The 19,361-nt window shown below is 57.7% G+C and overlaps 1 protein-coding gene across 1 annotated transcript in view; it reads left to right on the plus strand.

The window, feature by feature from the left end:
• Window positions 1–17,391: 17,391 nt before the first annotated feature.
• The window catches only part of SPSB1 (splA/ryanodine receptor domain and SOCS box containing 1), a 44,302-nt gene continuing 42,332 nt past the window's right edge, over window positions 17,392–19,361 (plus strand). The window contains exon 1 of the mRNA XM_058674820.1: window positions 17,392–17,592. The gene's annotated coding sequence lies outside the window, so the exon portion shown is untranslated. The remainder of the gene's footprint in view (window positions 17,593–19,361) is intronic.

The following is a 19,361-nucleotide window of genomic DNA, read 5'->3' on the forward strand; positions in this document are numbered from 1 at the left end:
GGCCCCTGAGAAGAACAACAGGGATACAGCATCCTTACCAGCCCGTGCCTGCTCCCCACCCTTCCCCTGGTGTGGGGAAGAGAGATCCCAGCCCCGGGGCCACTGTAGTGTTGTTTGTGGGATCGAGGCCCATGTGACCCAGTCTTGAGTTTCCCAGAGGCACCCCTGCCCCTTGGTGTTCTTCCATTAGAGTTTGAGAAGCAGGGCTGTCTTCCCATCTCCCACCTGCTGGCAAACCGGGGCATCGAGGGACCCTACAGGACCTGAGACTTGGGACTTTTCAGGAATTCCAGAAGCTCAGGCTCCCTCAGGGAAGTGAGGAAAGCCTTGGTGCACCGTGTCACAGGCCTGGACTCGCAGGCATTCGCGGTGTCACAGGCCTGGACTCGCGGGCATTTGGCCCTGGGGCTGGCTCAGGCAGGCGGGAGATCCGGGGACGAATATTCCAGAATATTCCCTCGAGGGTTTCCATCCCCACATTGGCATCCCAACCCTGGGAGTTCCCCTTAGCTCTGTCTTCGTCATCCGTACAGGAAGCCGGGACAGCAGGACAGAGCAGGGACGAGCAGCTCTGCTCTGGGGTAGGAAGGTGCCAGCCTTGCGCGGCTGGTTTTCATTTCCAGGCCTGCAGGTGGACACTTTGACCCTGTCAGCTCAGGGCCAAAGGGGGAGGAAGTTGTAGGAAAAGCCCGTGGTGGCATGAGGCGAGTGGCCACCGTGCCAGGTCAGCGTAGCCAGCACCTGTTCACTCTTGCCCAGGAAACTGCAGAAGGGGAGAGGGGAGGAGAGGGCCGTGCCTCCAGGGCTGGATGGCGCCAGGGTGTGGCACAGCAAGCTAAGCAGCCGTCTGTGGTGCCAGCATTCCGTGAGCACTGGGCGGCAGGTTGAGTCCTGCCTGCTGGGCTTCTGATGCAGTTCCCTGCTGATGTGCCTGGAGAGGAAGGCGGCTGCTGGGTTTCAGACCTCAGCATGCACATGGGAGCCCGGATGGAGTTCTAGGCTGCTGGTTTTGGTGTGGTCTCATTTCTGGCCGTTGCACCCATTTGGGGAGTGAACAAGTAGTTGGAAATTCTCTGTGTGTTTTGCACAGACAAATCAAGGCGTGCCTGGGCGGGTGTAGTTCGGCCTTGGGAGGTGCTGGATGTTTCTGTTGCAGTCCTGGAGTCGCCTCATCCGGCTGCACATTTGTGGTCTGAGGTAACAACCGTTCTCACTGCACACCTGTGATGTGGCAGGTGGAAGTGGCACCGTCGTCGTCTGTGTCTTTTTTAAAGGTTTATTTTAGTTTTATTTGACAGGCAGATTTACGCAGAGGTCTGCCACCTGCTAGTTCACTCCCCAAGTGGCTGCATCAGCTGGAGCTGAGCCAATCAGGAACCAGGATCTTTTTCCGGGTCTCCCATATGATTGTAGGGATCCAGGGGCTCAGCACTTGGGCCAGCCTTCACTGCTTTCCCAGGCCATAAGCAGGCAGCTGTGTTGGAAGTGGAGCAGCCAGGATTTGAGCCGGTAGCTATGTGGGATGCCGGTGCCACGGGCAGAGGATTAGTTTGCTATGCCATGTACCGGCCCCACTGTTTCTGCAAGCATATGGGTTGGACACGGTGTGTTCTCTGCTTTTTTGTGCCATCTTCCTACCCCCGAGCAGAACCCACCCTCCCCTTCATATCAGACCTATCACATGCCTACCGCTGTGTGATATGGCAGGACCCCAAAGCAGTTGAAGCTCCTGGGAAGACAGCAGACCTCCTCCAGGAAGTCCCATGCAGCCCGCTCCCCGGTTCCCCAGGCTCCCCAGGCTCCTGGTCCCTGCGGTGTGAGAGAAACTCAGTGGACTCCCCGAGCTCACAGTAAAGCAGGGAACATATTCCCAATGCTGCAGCAGCATGAGGCACACGCACCACCACTGGGGATGCAGTTCCTGCAAGCTGGAGGCTGGGGCAGGGAAGGGGCCCTCTGATGGAATGCCCCCTTTCCCAGCTCTGTGGGGCAGGGGTGCACCTGTATGCACAGAAGGTACCTGGGATGCCTGTGCGACCCAGCGTGGGCAAGGGGCAGGTGGAAAACGCAAGGCCAGGGACGTTTCTTCGGGATCTTGGGTTCTCAGGCCCGGCCTTTGATTCTGCATGCTTTCTGCAGGGGGATGGGCCCTCTTCCAGGGCTGAGAGCAGCAGGGCTGCCCCGAGCGGCCAGAAGCCAGCATGGGCAGACAGACCCGGATGACAGATCAGTCCTCCGTCTACCTCGCACAAGAGGCGAGGGGCCCCAATCGGCTTGAGCTCAGAACCTGGGGTGGGGGTCAGGCTCCTTCTCTCCGGGACGAGATACAAGTGGGTTCCTCCCCCAGGATCCAGCGTGAGGGCTCTGCAGGTGGCTGTGAGCATCTGAGCTGCAGGTGCCTGGGCCTAGAGCCAAGACCTGCGGAGGTCAGGAGCCGAGGGTCTGTGGCGCCATGTCCTCTGTCCTCTGTCCCGTGGGAGTGAACTCAGGTTTGGGGCCCTGGTCCAGCCAGGGGAGGGCGGACGAGGCTGTGGGGTGGGAGGGTCCAGCCAGGGGAGGGCGGACGGGGCTGTGGGGTGGGAGGGTCCAGCCAGGGGAGGGCGGACGGGGCTGTGGGGTGGGAGTGCAAACCACCCCAGGGCAGCATTGCCAGTGTGCCCTGATTTTTCCGGGGCCCTGGAAGCACACCCAGAACTAGTGCCTTTTGAAACTTTTCAAAATGTTTTATAAAAGCATTTTTGTATGTCAGGTATAACATTTATTTTTTAAACAATAAAATTATTTTGCCCAAATCTGTGCTGTCCTTCTGTCTGAGGGAGGTGCCATGAGTCGCAGGCCTGGACTTGTCCTGTGCTAGAGCTTGGAGGAACGAGGTGCATGCATGGTCCATTTATAGGGGAGACCTGGGGTGGGCCGTGGCGGGGCCTGAGAAGAGGCCCCATTGGATGGGGAGGGGGTTCCCCCACTGAGAGTGCCAGGCTCAAAGGAGGGTGGGCACTGCAGCTGCTTGCCTCTGTCCCTTGCCAGAAGCCCTGTTCCCACTGTCTGTGTTCCCAGGAGCGTGTTTCAGGGAAGTCAAGTGGACTGTTGGGGCTCCTGGGTGCAGATAGACTCCAAGAGGAGCAAGGGGCAAGGTGGCTGGGGGCCCATGAGGAGGGTCCTCCTAGCCTCTATGCAGCCCAGAACTGGGGGAGGGGGTCATTGTCCCCTCTCTGACAGCTACTGCTCCCCTCTCCTTCCAGGGATGTGGCACGTGGCTCCCTGCACCCCCGCTTTGCTGGACTCCCCTGGCTGGGGCAACCCCTGGTGGCCATTCACCTTTGGAAATCAGCCAGTATTTGAGTGCATTCTGGGAATGCTAATGGCAGGAGCAAACACTCCCAATTCCAACTTCCTGCCAGTGCAGACCCCCAGAAGCAGCAGGGGATGGCTCAAGCGGCCAGACTCCTGACACTCACGTGGGAGATCTATCTTAAATAAATGAAGTATATATATACATATACATATATATGTTTACAAATACATAATGCTTTTACTTCAGATTAAAGGAGCTACAGAACTTGGAAACAACACTTTGCTACACAGTGACTGTACTCCCCACGGCTCTTTGTACACTGGGGGTGTGGGGTCAGGACTGCAAAGGGGCTGGCATCCTGGGTGGTTTTGAAAGACCCCCAATTCCCCAACTCCACCACATCCGGTCTGCTGGCCTTGCCGCTGTGGACCTGGGCGCTGTTTGTTCTTTGAAATTCACGTCACCTGGTGGCAGTGTTGCTGGGCTGATCGGCCTGGCTCTGCCTCCTGTACATGACAGTGGCTGTGTGGCCTGCAGTGCCAGGCAAAGAGAAGGGACTGGGCTCTGAGGTTTGGCTTTGTCTAGGTCAGCCCGGGGGGCTCTCGGCCAGGGGTAGTGGGAGTCACTATGGTAGCAATGCTAGGACTGGCTAGGGACCTCATTCCTTCCCTCCCTCCTCGACCCTGCCCACCAGTGCCCCTACTAGTTCTTGGGTGTGCCAGTTGATTGCTTCTCCATTACTCTCAGGTGCTGAGCTAACGCAGCTTGCAGGCATCCCATGGGGGATTGATCTGGAAGAGGCCAGAGCTAGGCATGCATGCACCCTTGGGTGCCATCCCAGCAGGAGAAGGTGCAGGACCAGGTGGGTCCATCCTGTTCGGGAGCGTGGAGCACCTGACCACGCACCTGTAGCCCCCCGGGAAATGAGGCAGGCTCCATGATCACCTGCAACGCAGAGAAGGGCTCAGCCAGAGTTTGTCTAAGCATGAAGCTAAGTTGGAAGTGGTTCAGCCCCCTGTAGCCTGGGGGTGTCCGCTTGCTGCCCTGCCAGGGTCTGGGCAGACCTGCCAGGGGAGGGCCCATGAAGCCTCCCTGGGCTCTGACGCATGCACCCAGGCTGGGCTGCTTTCCTTGGCTCCCCGCAGCAACAGCTAAAATTACTCCTTGTGCCTCAGAAATTCCGAGGCTGCCACAGCCTCTGCATTCTTAGCCACGGCTTGATTCCTAGTAAATATTATGACTTTGGGGACAGTGGGGGGGCGGGGAGAGGATTTTGCATGAGCCTGAAACAGAGCAAGCAGGCTCATGCACAGGGGGCTTGCCACGGCCTTGCTAGTTGGGGGCCACTGAGTCAACTGGAAGCTATTGCGGCCATGGGGGCCTCAGGTGACCCAGAGGCAGCCCCCCACAGGGGAGAGGGCAGCGGGCTGCAGCTACATCCTCCCCTGAGGGCATTGCATGCCACTGCCTTCCGCCCTTCAGAGAATGTTCTGCTAACTTCCGCACACCCAGGATTCAGTCTGCTTCCTTCTGGCTGTTCCCTCCTCTCTGGACCCTGAGTCCACTCAGCAGCTCTCTTCAGGATGCCCCCTCCCAGCTCAGCTCGGCCTGGCAGGGAGGTGGCGCAGGGACCCGGTCAGGGAGCAGCGACCGTGGCATTGACCCCTGCAGTCGCCCTCCCCTTCTCCGGTTCCAACCTCCACTGCCCCTCCATAAGAGAAAAGGCGCCTGAAGCTGCACCTACCAAGGCAGCTCCCAGGGCGTGGGGGTGTCTTCTGTCCACCCATTAGCTGCCCCCAACTCGGCTGTGACTTGTCCTCAGCCAGATCTGGGATGGGTCTGTGCCAGCCCCCGCTTACCCCCGCCGCTTGGGCCAATAGGATGAAGCTGTTGGTGAATAAGAGTGAAGTGGGCTGCTGCCACTGCACAGGCTGCTGTGCCCACGTGGCTTCAGCACCTGCTTCCTGCCCTCAGGGGCATGCCACCCCCCCATGGCCTTCTAAGAACCTAGACTTTTGTGGGGGGCCCTTTCTAACAGCTCCCTATCCTTAGGTGGTCCTAGCTTGGTGTGCAGCAAACCCTGTGATGGGCACTCATGGAACTTTCTGGATTTTTTCTTTTAATACAAGGCTGCTAGGGAACATGCTATCTTTCCTTTGATCCAGAGCTGTTCAGCAGTTACAGTCTGGAATCAGGATGGGTTCCAATCCCGGCCCTGTTGTGCGGCTGAAGGGCAACTGTGCCCCATGGGCCTTGGTTTCCTGCTGTGTGAACTGATACAATCTGTGGTCCTTGCTACAGCTATGCCAACGGTCCAGTGCCTGTGAGTGAGAGAGGCCCAGAGGGCCGCCCCCAGCCAAGAGCACCCTCCCCTTGTGGAGATGGGCTGTGTATATACACAGGATAGGCTCAGGTCTGCCACAGGCCAGGTCCTTGTGTGGCTCAGGGACCACTAAGACAGGAAGTGACGGATGAGGAGTGAGATGTTGGGATCTTGTGAGATGACTTGGGACAGGGCCCAGCCAGGCCTGTGCAGGACGGTACTTCTGTTGCGGCGCGGAGGATGCACTGAAGAAATCCCTGCTTTGAGAAGCTCTACCTGTGCTCCGGACTGACCTCCTTGCCTCCCATAGGTGCCAGCATGCTCCAGGCAGCAGGAACCAGGGAGACCCGAGGAACAGGGTGCTATAGGACACCTGCCGGGGCACCCTGGGGGATGGCATCCACTGAGGTTCCATCCTGAAGGAAGAAGCAAGAAAAGTTGTGCTGCATGACCTAGGCCAGTCCCCTCTACTCCCCAAGTCTCCTCTCTGCAAGCCAAGGGGATGAGAATCCGGCAGCTTTGATGGGATGAGACAGCCAAGACCCCCACGACCCACTCCCCCCCCACACCCAGCAGCCTGGAAATGCTTCAGGAGCTCCGAGTCCTTGGGGCATGAACTCTCAGCTGTAGTGGGAGCTGACAGGCGCCTTCACCCCAGAGGCAAGCCACTCCATCAGGAAAAGACTTTCCTTTGGCTCATGCTTCTGCAGCTTCAGGACTGAGGGGCCGCCTTTGGTGATGGCCTGGCTGGCAGTGTCCCCAGGGCATGTGGAGAGAGACAGGGAGAGGCAGGGAGAGACGGGGAGAGGTAGGGAGAGACGGGGAGAGGCAGAGAGAGACAGGGAGAGGCAGAGAGAGATGGGGAGAGGCAGAGAGAGACGGGGAGAGATGGGGAGAGGCAGAGAGAGATGGGGAGAGGCAGAGAGAGACGGGGAGAGGCAGAGAGAGACGGGGGAGGCAGAGAGAGACGGGGGGAGGCAGAGAGAGACGGGGGGAGGCAGGAGCAGCTGGTCTTCCTCCCCCGCCTGGTAAAGCCTCCAGGAGGATTCAGTCAGGGCTGTCCACCTCCCTCGTCTCATTGTTCTGCACAGGTGAGTCAGGTCACGCTCCCATCTTTGGATAGCATGATCATGAGACTTGGAGACCAAGGGGCCATGGCAGGCAGGTTCACCCATGACATGGCCTAACCCCCTGTGGCTGCATGCACCTGAGCCCACTGCCAAGGTTGTGCCCAGTCTAGAGCCCCCAGAACTCCCCAAGGGAAGGCAGAGATGTTCTCTGAGCCACAGAAGCATCTGTGCACTTTTCACGGTGGGTCCGTGAGGCCAGCTCTGATGTTCAGTCTTGGATACAGCTTCCAGGCAACGCTTGGCCCCATCTTGGCAAGTGCCACCTGCCTGGGTGGTCTGGTATCTGACTCAAAGCCAGAGACCAGAAAGACTCCAGGTTCAAATTGCCACCCACTTCCTGAGCATCCCTTCAGGAGCTGCAGGCCGAGCCACCAGCGGAGCAGAGAGGGAGCAGACATGCACTTAAAACCAGATGTTGGTTGGCGAGACTGCAGCCGTGCCTCCCGCCTCGGTCAGCAACCCTCAGTGTCAGCACAGCAGACGCTGCAGAGGAAACCACATCTTAACTGGCACCTAAAAATACTGGCCTGTGCCTGTCCCTTAAATAGGAAGCCACGCCTCCTCCTCTGGCTTCCGAGTGGGTGCCCAAGGACCCGCCCTGGGCACCCCTGGCTCAGAGCAACATCGCAGGTGGGGTATTGCATGGCCCCCTGAGAGGTCTTCTACAGTAGGTACTTGGCATTTGAGCTCTGAGGCATTGCTTATTAGAGACGGAAGATCTCTCACCAGCACCCATGGACCCTTGGTGCTCAGAGAGCAAGAGGGACAGGGCTGAGTTGACCGATAACAGAAGGAGAACAGTGGAGGTGCTGATGTTTTATCCAGGGCTGCCCACCTGGGCCTGCGGGGCTGTGGGAGGCAGGTGGATTGGCTGGGTCAATGCCAGGGTTCCGTGCTTGCTTTGGGCATGGGCTCTGCTCCCAGGTCCCCGTGCCTCCCAGACACAGAGGGAAGACGCTCCCACTCCCCCACCCCAGAGCCTTGTGCCGCTGTGAGACCTGACTCAATTCTGAGGCACAAATGTGCCAGAGACCCTGGGATGGCTTAGGGAGGGGGCAGGAGGGAGGCGGGTGTGGTGTGCAGGAGAACACTCAGGAAATCCTTGCCTCTGGACAAGGTGGGGGTAGAGGAAGCCCCAAATTTGTCTATTCTGCTGGAATCTCCTTTTCTTGATCTGATTTGCATTTCAACCAAACTGATGCAAAGGACACCTACTTCTGTAGCTTTTCGCTCCCCAAAAGCAATCACTGGGGTTGTAGCCCCTAAGGAGATGGGGCCCTTGGGAAGAAATGAGCTCAGGGGTCGGGGTAGGGGTGGTGTTCAGGAACGTGTGCAAAGAAGTGACATGCGTGCGGTCATGACGCAGGGATGAGATCCTCACCTGAGGCTGCCGCCTTCACCTTGACCTTGTAGCTTTCAGGGCTGGGAGAGAGAAATTCCACCTCACAGCAACGGTCTTTCACCTCTAGTTCATGGCCCACATGTCTGCGATAGCTGAGGCTGAGCCAGGCAGAGACCAAGAACCTAGGGCTTCATGCAGGCTCCCCGCGTGGTTGACAGGCATCCAAGTGCTTGGCTCATCAGCAAGCAGCTGGACCGGAAGCAGAGCACTGTGCTCTGATACAGGGATGTGAGCGCCGCAGCACTGGCCCTTAGTCCTGATGGGCCCAGGACACACGCAACTGCAAGCGAAACAAAAACACCAGCAATTTCCTGTTCTACCCCTTCTCGCGCCTGGTTGCTGTACCCAGAAAGTGGCAACCACTTGAAATCTTGTAAACTGTTTGCTACTACACTTCTCAACAGCCTGTTTATATTACCGCCCCACAATAGTTTCATTTTTGACATTACCGAAATATCTACAAATCTAAGTGGTTAATATAGAATATCGGCTAAGACACTGACTTGTGAGCTGGATTACCTGGGTTTGAATCCAGCCCCCGCGGCTAGGCGTTGAGGTGCAGGTGAAGTTGCATCAACAGCGCCAACTTACTCAGTGGTCGGAGAACGGGGCGGGGGAGCCCGGCTCACACCTGCTGGGGGCGGAATCACAGAAATGGGGCAGGAATACTTCAAGCGATGGGAAGAAGCCTCGTGGAATTCTGGGGGAGGAGCATGGTAATTCTCAGCATTGAGGTGTCACCTTCTCTTTCTCCTTGTAGGATGGCCTCCGGCGGTTGCCATGGTGATCACCAGCCATCAGTGCAGGTGGGAGCATTCTTCAGCCTGGAAATGCGATGACAGGGCGTTTCCAGCAGGGTAGAAGCCCACCCAGGCCACACAGACCCTAATATGGGAAAGCGGCTCAGGTGAGAGCCAGAGGAGGATATGTGCGTATGTACCCTGCGTGGGGCCAAGCACGACCCTTTGGTTAGTGCTGGTGCCCTGTCCTCCTCCTCCTCATCCTCCTCCAGGAGGAAGAAGGAGCCACACTCTTCTCCAACTCCACCTGACCAGGGAACTTCTGAACACTCATGGAAATACAATTCAAGGAGAAGTTTCGTATCATGCAAAACATTTTGAGTCTAAACAAAACTTTTCAATTATACGCATTTTTCATGATCTTTTAGTTTTTTTTTTATTTTAGAGGCAGGAGGATAGAGGAAGAGACAGAGACTCAGAGAAGAAAGTGGGGGAGGGGAGAGACAGGCTCCCACTGATTCACTTCCCTACGATGGCTGGGATGGCTGGGGTGGCTGGGGCTGGGACAGGGCGAAGGAGAGACCCAGGGAGGCAATCCAGGTCTCCCAAGTGGGGTTGTGTAAAGGTTTGTTTTATTTATTCGAAAGGCAGAGTGGCAAAGAGATGGGAGAGAGAATCTTCCATCTCCTGGCTCACTCCCCGAATGGTCACAATGGCCACAGTTGGTCCAGGCTAAAGTCAGGAGCCAGGAGCTTCTTCCAGGTCTCCTCCATGGGCGTCAGAAACCCAGGCTCTTGGGCCACCTTTCGTTGCTTTCCCAGGTGCATTAGCAGGGGGCTGGGTCAGAGTTAGGGCACCTGAGACTTGAATCAGTCCTCTGGTAAGAGATGCCAGTGTTTCAGGCGGCTGCTAACCCACTGCACCACAGTGCTGCCCCCTACCTGCTCCCTCCCAGAGTCTCCCTGGGGAGCCAGGACTCAAGCCTGGATACTCTGATGGACCTTGCAGGTGTCCCAGCTGACGGTAACTACCAGAACAAATGCGTGCCCCTTAGCCAATGCTTTGAAGACTTTCGTGTACGTGGATTTCACAGACATGTTTTAAATATCCACTTCCTTTTCAAGTTAATTTAAAAAGCGGAGAGTCTGAGAGAAACGCACACACATGGAAAGAAACTGACAAAGACCACCCCCCCATGTGCAGGCTGACATGGTGGGAGAGCAAAGGCAAAGTCAGGATCAATCCACACCCTCCAGGTGGCAGTGGCCGTGGCCATGGCCCTGGCCATGCTGTGGCCGTGGCCCTGGCCATGCTGTGACCGTGGCCCTGGCCTGCTCTGGCTGAGTGCGTGGGCGGCAGGAAGGCAGCAGAGCCGTCATTACTATCTCCCAGGGGCTGCAGTGGAATAGTGGGGGCAGAACCAGCCTTAGGTCCAGGAACCCCAATACGGGGTGTAGCACACTGAGTGTTTTCACTACGACTTCAAACACCCACTCCCGAATTTCATAATGTGTTTTCATCAAAACAAGTTTAACTTCTATTTGCCACGAGCTATTTGAAATACCTTTGTCTTTCACTGTGCCCATGACCGTGCCTCTGAGAAGCTGTGTACAGCTGGGCCATCAAAGAACTGGGGTCACTCTCCCTTTCTGGTGTGGGATGTCATTTTTGCTTTGTTCCTCCTATAGTAAGTTGCTGCCTGATTTTTTAAATTTTATTAAGATTTATTTATTTGAAAGGCAGAGAGAGACACATCTTTTTTTTGTTGGTCCAATACCCAGACGGCTGCAATGGCTGGTGCTGTGCTAGGCCAAAGGCAGAAACCAGGACCTTCTTCCTGGTCTCCTATATGGCTGGCAGGGACCCAAGCACGTGGGCCACCCTCTGCTGCTGTCCCACGTGCATAAGCAGGGAGCTGGGCTGGAAGTGGAGCAGCTGGGACTCAAACTGGTACTCGAATGAGATGTTGGTATGGCAGGCAGCAGCTTTACCCACTATGACACAGTGCAGTCCTTTGTCTGATCTGAATTTTCTATTGACTATTCCTGTTTCTCAGGTCAATCTGTTCCACTCCCAGAGCCTTCTGGATCCTCTCTGGACTGGGGTTCCCCAAGGACAAAAGCCAGTGAGAAGTGCAGCCTGCTCCTGGGTCCTAAATCTTGCTAGAAGAAGGAGTTAGGGCTCCCGGGGAAATGGCTGCTTGCGGAGCTGGGGCCAGGATGGTGTCATCGGGGCCTGGGGTGATGTTTCACAGGCAGCTTGCAGCGGGGCCCGCTGGCCAATAGGGCCACCATGTGAACGCTAACAGAGCTAGCCAGTCAAGTGGATTGGTGTCCTGTGAACGGGGACTCCACTGTCCACACTGCTCCAAAAAGACAAGGGAAGTTTGAGCATCACCTCTGAGGGCCTACCCAGAAAAGACCTCCTAGTTCTTTGGGGAGCAGTGTCACGTGTATGGGATACATCAGAAACAGGCGCCATTGGGCAGGAGACAATGAGGCGAACGTGGCATCACTTCCCGCCAGGCGTGAGGCTGGTCCAACAGATGCTGGTTGCGGTAACCAGTCTGCGCTCTACAAGCAGCCAAGAGGGAGGTTGGCACCTGGAGCTGCTGCTGGAGGCGAGCCCATGCAGGTTCTTGTTCCGTGCACACAGAGCAAAGCAAGGCAGCAAGAGGGCGGGGCGCCTCTCCAGGCAGGACCTGAGACAGGAGGTGCTCTCCTCAGACTGAGGGAGGCAAGGGGACACGGTTGAACGGTTGTTGGCCCCTATAGAACAGGGCTTCCCCTTGATGGGTGCTAAGGAGGGCCCCCAGGGAGGCCAGGGACACACTGGGGGATCACTCCCAGGTTATACCTGTGGGATGAATGGGACAGTGACATCTGGGCCAGGGGATTGGCAAGCCAAGAAAGAGCTTGAGACAGCTCCTCCCAGGTGTGCCTGTTCTTGTTCCTGGGCTCCAGGAGGAGGAGGGATTAGTGTCGTGGAAGTCCAGATCGCGCTGGAATTGGAGCCGGAAGAAGAGGAACGGGGTCCACTCAGCTGTCCTGCCTACCTTCACTGGGTTCCTTTGGGAGTTGAGAGCTGGGCTCTGGGTCCCAGGAGGGTGTCCTCAGCACTTCCCAGCTTGGGGATCCCCAGAGAGGGTGCCTTGCACCTGAGTCCCCCCTCTGCAGCCACTGGCAGGATCAAGTGTGTCTCACCCTGCAAGGGCCAAACTCTCACCTTGGCAGAGTCCCCTGGAGACACCGTCCTGAAGGCCCCACAGCCCAGGCTGTGAAGTCTGGGACCGTCCACTTGCAAAGTGGCCAGTTCCATGTGCCACTGTCCATTTATTTCTGAAGTTTGCTCAAGCAATTGTGTGCATTGATTCAACAAATATTGATTGGAGACAGTGGGAGATTATATTGTTGTTAAGAAAATATTTACTGCCCCCCTTCCGCCCCCACACATACAATTCCACGCCATAGCAGGCCTCTGTCTCTCTCTATCCCATGGTGGCCAGGAGCTTGGCCACACTGGGCAGTGGGCAGACGAGACCCAAGCAGAAAGTAAAAGTTGCACTTGTGCCCTCCAGGCTCCTCCCACCACCCGGGTAAGGCTGACCCAAGTGTCCACCCCCTACCCCCACTTTCAGCCCAGGCCTCCAGCTGAACACACACAGAGCTAATCTGTGGGTGGAGCTCAGGCAGCCCTACAATCCAAGTCCTGGGTTATTAGTGGGCTGGGGTCTCGTAGCTTGGAGACCCTGGATTTGAAGGTGACTGGCTGGGCAGAGGTGGCTGACCCTAGAGCCGCCAGTGTCCTGGGATTCCCCGATACGCTTTGACCATTTTGGGGGAACCACCCCACCCTCACCACCCTGGAATGCACACTGTAATGAGCTGCAGATTCATGGAGGAATCAGAGAAGGGAGGATAAAAGCCACCCACGTCCAGGGGAAAGCTTGCAGCGTTGGCAATGACCAGGCAGGGAAGGATGGAAGCAGGCGTGGGAGCAGGGAGTGGGGGTAACCATGGAGGGGGCGATGCTCAGGAGAGAGGACTGGAGGTACGGCGGGAGGGAGGCTGGCACTTGAAGAAGCAGGGGGCCGAGCCAGGAGCGGTGCGAAGGTGCCCTGGGGACAGATGGCAGGTGTATTAGCTTCCTGGGGTTGCTGAGGTCAAGTCCACCATAACTGCTGGGACATATTTTCCCTAAAAGCCCTGGGAAGGATCCCTCCAGGGCACCGGACACCGGCAGTTTTCCTATCCAGTGTGACCTCACCTTCACTTGGGTACGTCTGCCAAGACCCCTTTTCTAAAAAGGTCCCACTGCTAGGTTCCTGACGGGCACGAAGTTTGGAGGTACGCTATTTATCCCAGCACGGTGTGGGTGACAGAGGTAAGAGGGTGGACAGAGCTGGGACTTCTCAGGGCTGTCTGCTGCTCTCTCTTCGCTCGGGCCTGATGCTCTGACGCCGGGATGGGGGCAATGAGGCAGTAATTCTGGGCTCAGGTGCCAGTTCTGCCACCCACTGGTTGGGTGACCTGATGAACATCCCCTTCATAAGTGGGGAGAAGTAACAGCCCCACCCCGGACGTGTCATGCAGATGTCACAGATAAGTACAGACTGTGTGGCTGTCACCCAAGAAATGTCAGGTTTGAAACAATGTCTGTTTATCCTGTGGGCTTGGACACCTTCATTCTTTCTTTTCCCAACATGATCTCCCCTGGAAAAAAAGATCCAGAATACACGCCCTGCAGCAAGAGCCCACCCAGAACTGGCATCTCCAGCTGCCAGGCAGGGGTGCCAGCCTCCACGCAGAAGGGGGTAGGACTGCTGATCAGAGCCCCTCCCTGAGGGATCTCCAGGGGTGAGGCAGTGTGGGCGCTGAGCTGTCCTCCCTCTCCACACTGCTCCCCCTCACAGTCAACACCAAGTTTACACTCGGGACAGAGCCGGGCCCACCAAATGCCCCTCCACCCCCCTCCCCGAGGGAAAGGGGCAGCTGCCTGCTGGCTGGGCACTGGGGTTCGTCCAGAGATGAGGATGGGGCAGAGGTCTGACAGGTGAGTCTGGGCCCACGGGTGGAGGCATCCACCCTACACAGCAAGCCCACAGTGGGGAAGCAAGTCTTTCATACCCCAGGTCCCAGATGTGTCCCTCGACACAAGAGTGACCTCTCTGGAATCTCTCTAGAGAGTCGTAACGTTTGACCTGAAGCCACCACACATTTCCCCTGTACCCCCCACCCCAAGTACAAGAAAAGCAGTGTCAGCAAATCCAGGTCTGGATGACCCTTTGTGGCTACCTGCCCCTGCTAGGACCGTCTTACCTGCTGTCTCTCCCACTTACCTGAGGCTAAGGCCAGGACCTCGTCCACTCAGACTCCCACTCCCAGACCTACAGGCTCGTCCGCTCTGTGCATGAAGCAAATACTGAGGAACCACGTGGATAAACACCTGAACGGGATTCATGCCTGGTGTCCTCCCAGCCTTGCTACCACAGCCAAGGTGCTGTTCCACGGAGGGACATCCCATGGAGCGCTAAGAAGGCACTGCATTCAAAACGCTTTGGGAAAAGTTTGCAATTATTTTGTCCCAATCTCAAGATCATCTCCTTCTTCACTACCTGAAGTTCTAGGAATTCTCTCCAGGCCTGTTTATCACCCAGTGCCACGTGACAAACTACTGAAAATGTGCTCATGATTAAGTGTCTGATAGAGCCCTCCTGCAATCTCAAATTCAGCCAGCAGGTGGCACCATCCAATAATAGAAAGTCGCTTCAAAAATGGCCAGATGGTGGAGTTAAAAGATATTTATTTTTGGTGCAAAATTTTGAAATCCATTTATAGTTCCCTCAGTGTATGCATTTGGGAAACTGGAGATTTCTTGTATGCATAAATTTTCATTTTGGATTGCCAAAGTAAACATTATGTAATTCTATTTTCCATGAACATTTTAAAGTAGCCTTCTTTGAAATCCTGTGAAAACCCACAGCTATTGAAGGCCAAAAAGTCATGACATTAACCAATGTACTACTTCACAAGTGCCAAAACATCCAAACTATAAGGGAAGAAGCACTGTACATTAGGGCTTTTTAAAGATTTTTTTTTTAATTGAAAAGTCAGATTTACAGAGGAGATATGAGGAAAAAAATCTTCCATCCACTGGTTCACACCCCAAGTGGCTGAAATAGCCGGAGCTGAGCCGATCTGAAGCCAGGAGCCAGGACCCTCCTCCAGGTTTCCCACGCAGGCGCAGGTCCCGAGGCTTTGGGACGTCCTTGCCTGTTTTCCCAGGCCACAAGCAGGGAGCTGGATGGAAAGTGGAGTGGCCGGGACTAGAACTGGTGCCCATATGGGATCCTGGCACGTGCAAGATGAGGACCTCACCCACTAGGGTGCCACGCTGAGCCCACTGGATATCAGTTTTACCTGGTGGGGGGGGTCTGTTCCGTGCCAGAGTTCTGTGATGGGCTTGGGTTTTACTAACATGCTCTAAAGCCTCTTGCCACACTTCTAGGATGAATCCCATGGATTTTCTGGAAAGTTATTTGGAAATATTTCAAAACCCTTGATTTCACCCTCCCGTGATGCCCTGCATCTGCTGTGCTCAGTGTTTGTTGAAAGGTTGCAGCCCCCACCCCCTCCGCCCCCTGGGAAATATGGGGCAATGGGACAGATAAAGGAACAGACATGCAGCAGCAACACTAACCAACGTGTTCAGGTCACGCTGCTGATGAACGGCAGAGCCGGAGTTTGCAAGCGGCTGGTCTAGTCCAAACCCTTGGGCCGTTCCCTCTGGCCAGTGAGAGGGACTCCGAGAAGATGGTGTGCCCCACGGGATCCTGCTCGAAAGGCCTTGGTGTCGGAGGTCCGCGTACACACCCCAAGCGTAGTGGGAAGGCAGTGCCCGGGCTTCCTGCTAGGAGAGCCTCTTCTGGTCCTCTCCATGGTCCGGAGGGGAACAGGGACGAGCGGGGCAGAGCTGGGGGTCGGGGCCACCACGGAGAGCTTAGGGTCACGGCTGCCTTACTCATCATCGCGTTAAGGCTTGAGTCAGGCTTCAGATCCCTGCACAGCGTTTACTGCTGATGTCACAGAACTGCAAGGTCCTGCATTGTTTTAACAAACAACAGTACCAGCCCCAGTAGCATGAACTGCCACCAGTTTCACACTCATCGCGACTGAACACTGCGCCCCACTCAGCAGTTACCGCTGTAGGACCAGCGGCCAGGACACCTGCCCGGTGCCCCAGGGATGGATGGCGGGCTCACTCCTCGGCATACCTTGAAATTCGTGGGTCAGCGGGACCCCAATGCTCACTACATGTTCCAAATCAATGCTAACGGGATGGGGTGGTGGCAATGTGGGTTCTGAAGACTTCTAAATGGGAACCTTTTCAGGGCCCTTGCTTCAAAGCGGTGGGGGGGAGGTATCTATGGGGCCAAAACAAAGCCTGAATCAAGAGAACCACTAGGGAACTCGCCCAGGTTGTAGACAGTGGCTGCTGTGCTGGTCCAGGGCTCGGCCCCTCCACCTCTAGACAACTGGACACAGGAGGACCACTTAGGTCAACGGGGAGCCCCTGTGTCTGGGGTTCAACCCTAGAGGGATGTGCAGCACATGGAGACGAGAGAAAACCAGACCTTGGGATATGACCGTGGCTGTCCGGGCTCTGAGGGCTCTGACGGGCCACCACCACCTCCCATCCTCACAGCACCGCCAGCATGTGGTTCCAGTCGATCACGGCTTTTCCAGGAAGGCGAAGCTGCACACAGCCAGGTGTGTGTGTGTGTGTGTGTGTGAGAGAGAGAGAGAGAGAGAGATTTCTGTAAGATCTTTCCCGTCTCCAGTGACTGCTCTGGGGCAGGAGAGGGACATTTCCTGGATGGGCTAGGGTCCCAAGATAGCCTCCCTATGCCAAGTCCTCTGAGAGCAAGCTCTCATTCATTCATTCAACAAACATCCAAACAGCACCTGCCCAGGCCGAAGATCTAGCGCTGCGGGTGCCCAGGTGCGGTCCGACAGTCTGCAGCCCTACAGGTGCCCAAACTGACCAGCCACAGGCTCCCGCAACGCTGTGGGCGGAGTCCTGGCATCCCTCCCCTGCGCCCTATACCCAGCCTAGTTCTGTTAAGAATTCCAGTCAAGGTAAGCCAGGTCTTGAGACAACTCTGTCTCCAAATGCGTTTCCCCTGGCAGGAGGGCCTGGCACCACCGCAGCCCTCCTACGGGGGCCACCCAGGCCTTTCGCCCGGCCTTTCCCAAAGACGCCTCGGGAGGGACCGACTGGGAGCGGACAGCGTCGAGGCCAAGGCGGAGGCCCCCGGGCCGGGGGGTGCACGTGACGCCCGGTGCGCCCCGCACCCGCAGCCCCGCGCCCGCGAGCGCCGCGCTGCGCCCTGTAGCGGCCAGGGCCGGGGCGGGGTCGGGCTGGGGCGGGCCGCCCCGCCCCCGGGAGCTGCTCCTTTTTTTTTTTTCTTCACTTTAAAGCCCGCGGTTGCTTTCTCTTCTCGGCACTGCGGCGGCGCTCGGGCAGCCCGCGGGCTCGCAGCTGGCGGCGGGAGCAGCGGCCGAGGCTCCTGCGCTGGCGCCGGGGCCGCGCGGAGGAGGCGGCTTGGCTCCCGCGGCGGGCGCGGCCCGGGCGCCCCAGCTCCTCGGCCCGGGAGAGCGAGCGGCGGCGGCGGCCTGCCCGGGCGCGGGACCCGGAGGACGGTGGGTGGAGGAGCGCGCGCGCGCGGGTGGGTGGGCGCCGGGCATCGCGGCGACGCGGGGGGACCCCAGCCCGGACCCCGTCCCGCGGGAGCCCTGGGCTCGCCACGGGTCCCGGGAGAGAGGGGCCGGGCGCCGCCCAGAGCCGCTGCAGGCGCCATCGGGTCGCGGCCGTGCGGGTCCCACCTGCGGGGGCGAGGCTGGGGCAGGGGGTCGCGGGGGCAGCGGGGGCAGGCGGCCGGGCCGGGCCGGGACGCGGGGTCTGCGCCCCGGCGGCTGCAGACTCGCGGGGCGCTGGTGGCGGCGGCGGCGATTCCCGGGGCGCCCCAGGGCTCCCCGCGGCCTCCCGTGGACGCGACCAGCCCTCTCCCGCACCCGGGCAGCTGCGACCCCGCTCGGCCAAGTTAGTTTCGCTTTTCCCGCCAGTTCCGGCCCGAGTTGGCAGCGCGGCCAGGGTGCCCCCTCAGGGCGCCTCCCCTGGGCAGCCCTCCGGGTGGCGCCTTCCTCCTGCGGCCGCAGAGGGCGAGCCCGAGGTTCTGTCAGGAAATCGGTTGAAAACAGAAAAACAAGCGTAGCCGGGCCCTGGGCTCGGTCTGTGGAAGCTCGGGATGGGTCACTGGCGCCGGGGCTTGGTCACTGTCCTGCTCAAGTTCAGGGATGGGTGTTGGGCGCGGCTCGGATGAAGTGGACCGAGCAGCCACAGACTGCTGGGCTCGGAAATGTGTGTCTTAGTGCGAGTGTGTGTGAGTCTGTGTGTCTGCTGTGTGCGTGCGCATGTTTAAGGGTGTGTATGTGTGTGAGAGTTTGTGTATCTGTGTGAGTTTTTTGTTTGGTTGTGTGTGTGAATGTGGGACAGTATGTGAGTGTGTGTGTGTGTGTGTGTCTGTCTTGGTGCCAGTGTGTGCTTTGAGAGCTGCCCAGCCAGCCTTTGCTGCATGGTCCTGGTGCCCTCACCGAGGGTGCGGGCACTCACCCCCTCCCCTCTCTTTTTCTGTGAGTTGGCAAGAGTTGCTTCCTGAATGAGTAACATTTAATGAAACACTCCGGGGTAGCATCAGACTCTGGTCATGAGCTGAGTTTTAACAGGTGTTCCTGGTCAGAGCGCCATGCGGGTGACTAAGGTTTGGTGGCCTTGCAAGAATGTTCTCCGAGGCAGGATGGCTGGGGGGTTGGGGGGAGGCCACAGCCTCAGCCCTGCTGGACAGGGGTGAGGAGGGTGAGCAAGGAAGCAGGTGGAAGGTGCTAGACGAAGCGTTTGCGGCAAAGGCTCATCTCCCTGTTTGGTCGCGGACGCCCTGTCTTGTGTTCAGGGCATTCAGCTGGCACAGCCCTGCCCTTCTGGAGGCCCAGAGAGGGTGGGTCACTTCATCAAACTGCACAGCCTGGGCTGCAAACCAAGACTCCCTGGCTGTTGCTGTTGGTCGCCGTCCTCGGCACTGAGCTCATGGCCAGGCAGCTGCAGAAGGGTGGGTCACGTTGGACCGTTTGAGGCTCTGTTCCCCCGATCTTGCTCCTCCTCTCTCCAACACCGTTTCCATGTGCAGGGAGCACTTGTCCTTGTAGAGTGTGCGTCTGTTCTGTCTTTGTAGACAGGGAGCCGTGGAGACGCCCAATCTCACGACTTGATAAGTCTTGCTTTTCCATGCCCGGCTAAGCCACCAGCCTAGGAGCCCAGTGGCCAGGTGCAGTGGGCGGCCTGGGCTGGGCCTCAGGGTGGGGGCCTGGGCAGCCCCAGTGGGGTTCAGAGCTTGTGGGCAGGAGTGGTCTTGCCC

This window comes from Ochotona princeps, chromosome 2, assembly GCF_030435755.1.
Source record: "Ochotona princeps isolate mOchPri1 chromosome 2, mOchPri1.hap1, whole genome shotgun sequence".
Classification (NCBI taxonomy): domain Eukaryota; kingdom Metazoa; phylum Chordata; class Mammalia; order Lagomorpha; family Ochotonidae; genus Ochotona; species Ochotona princeps.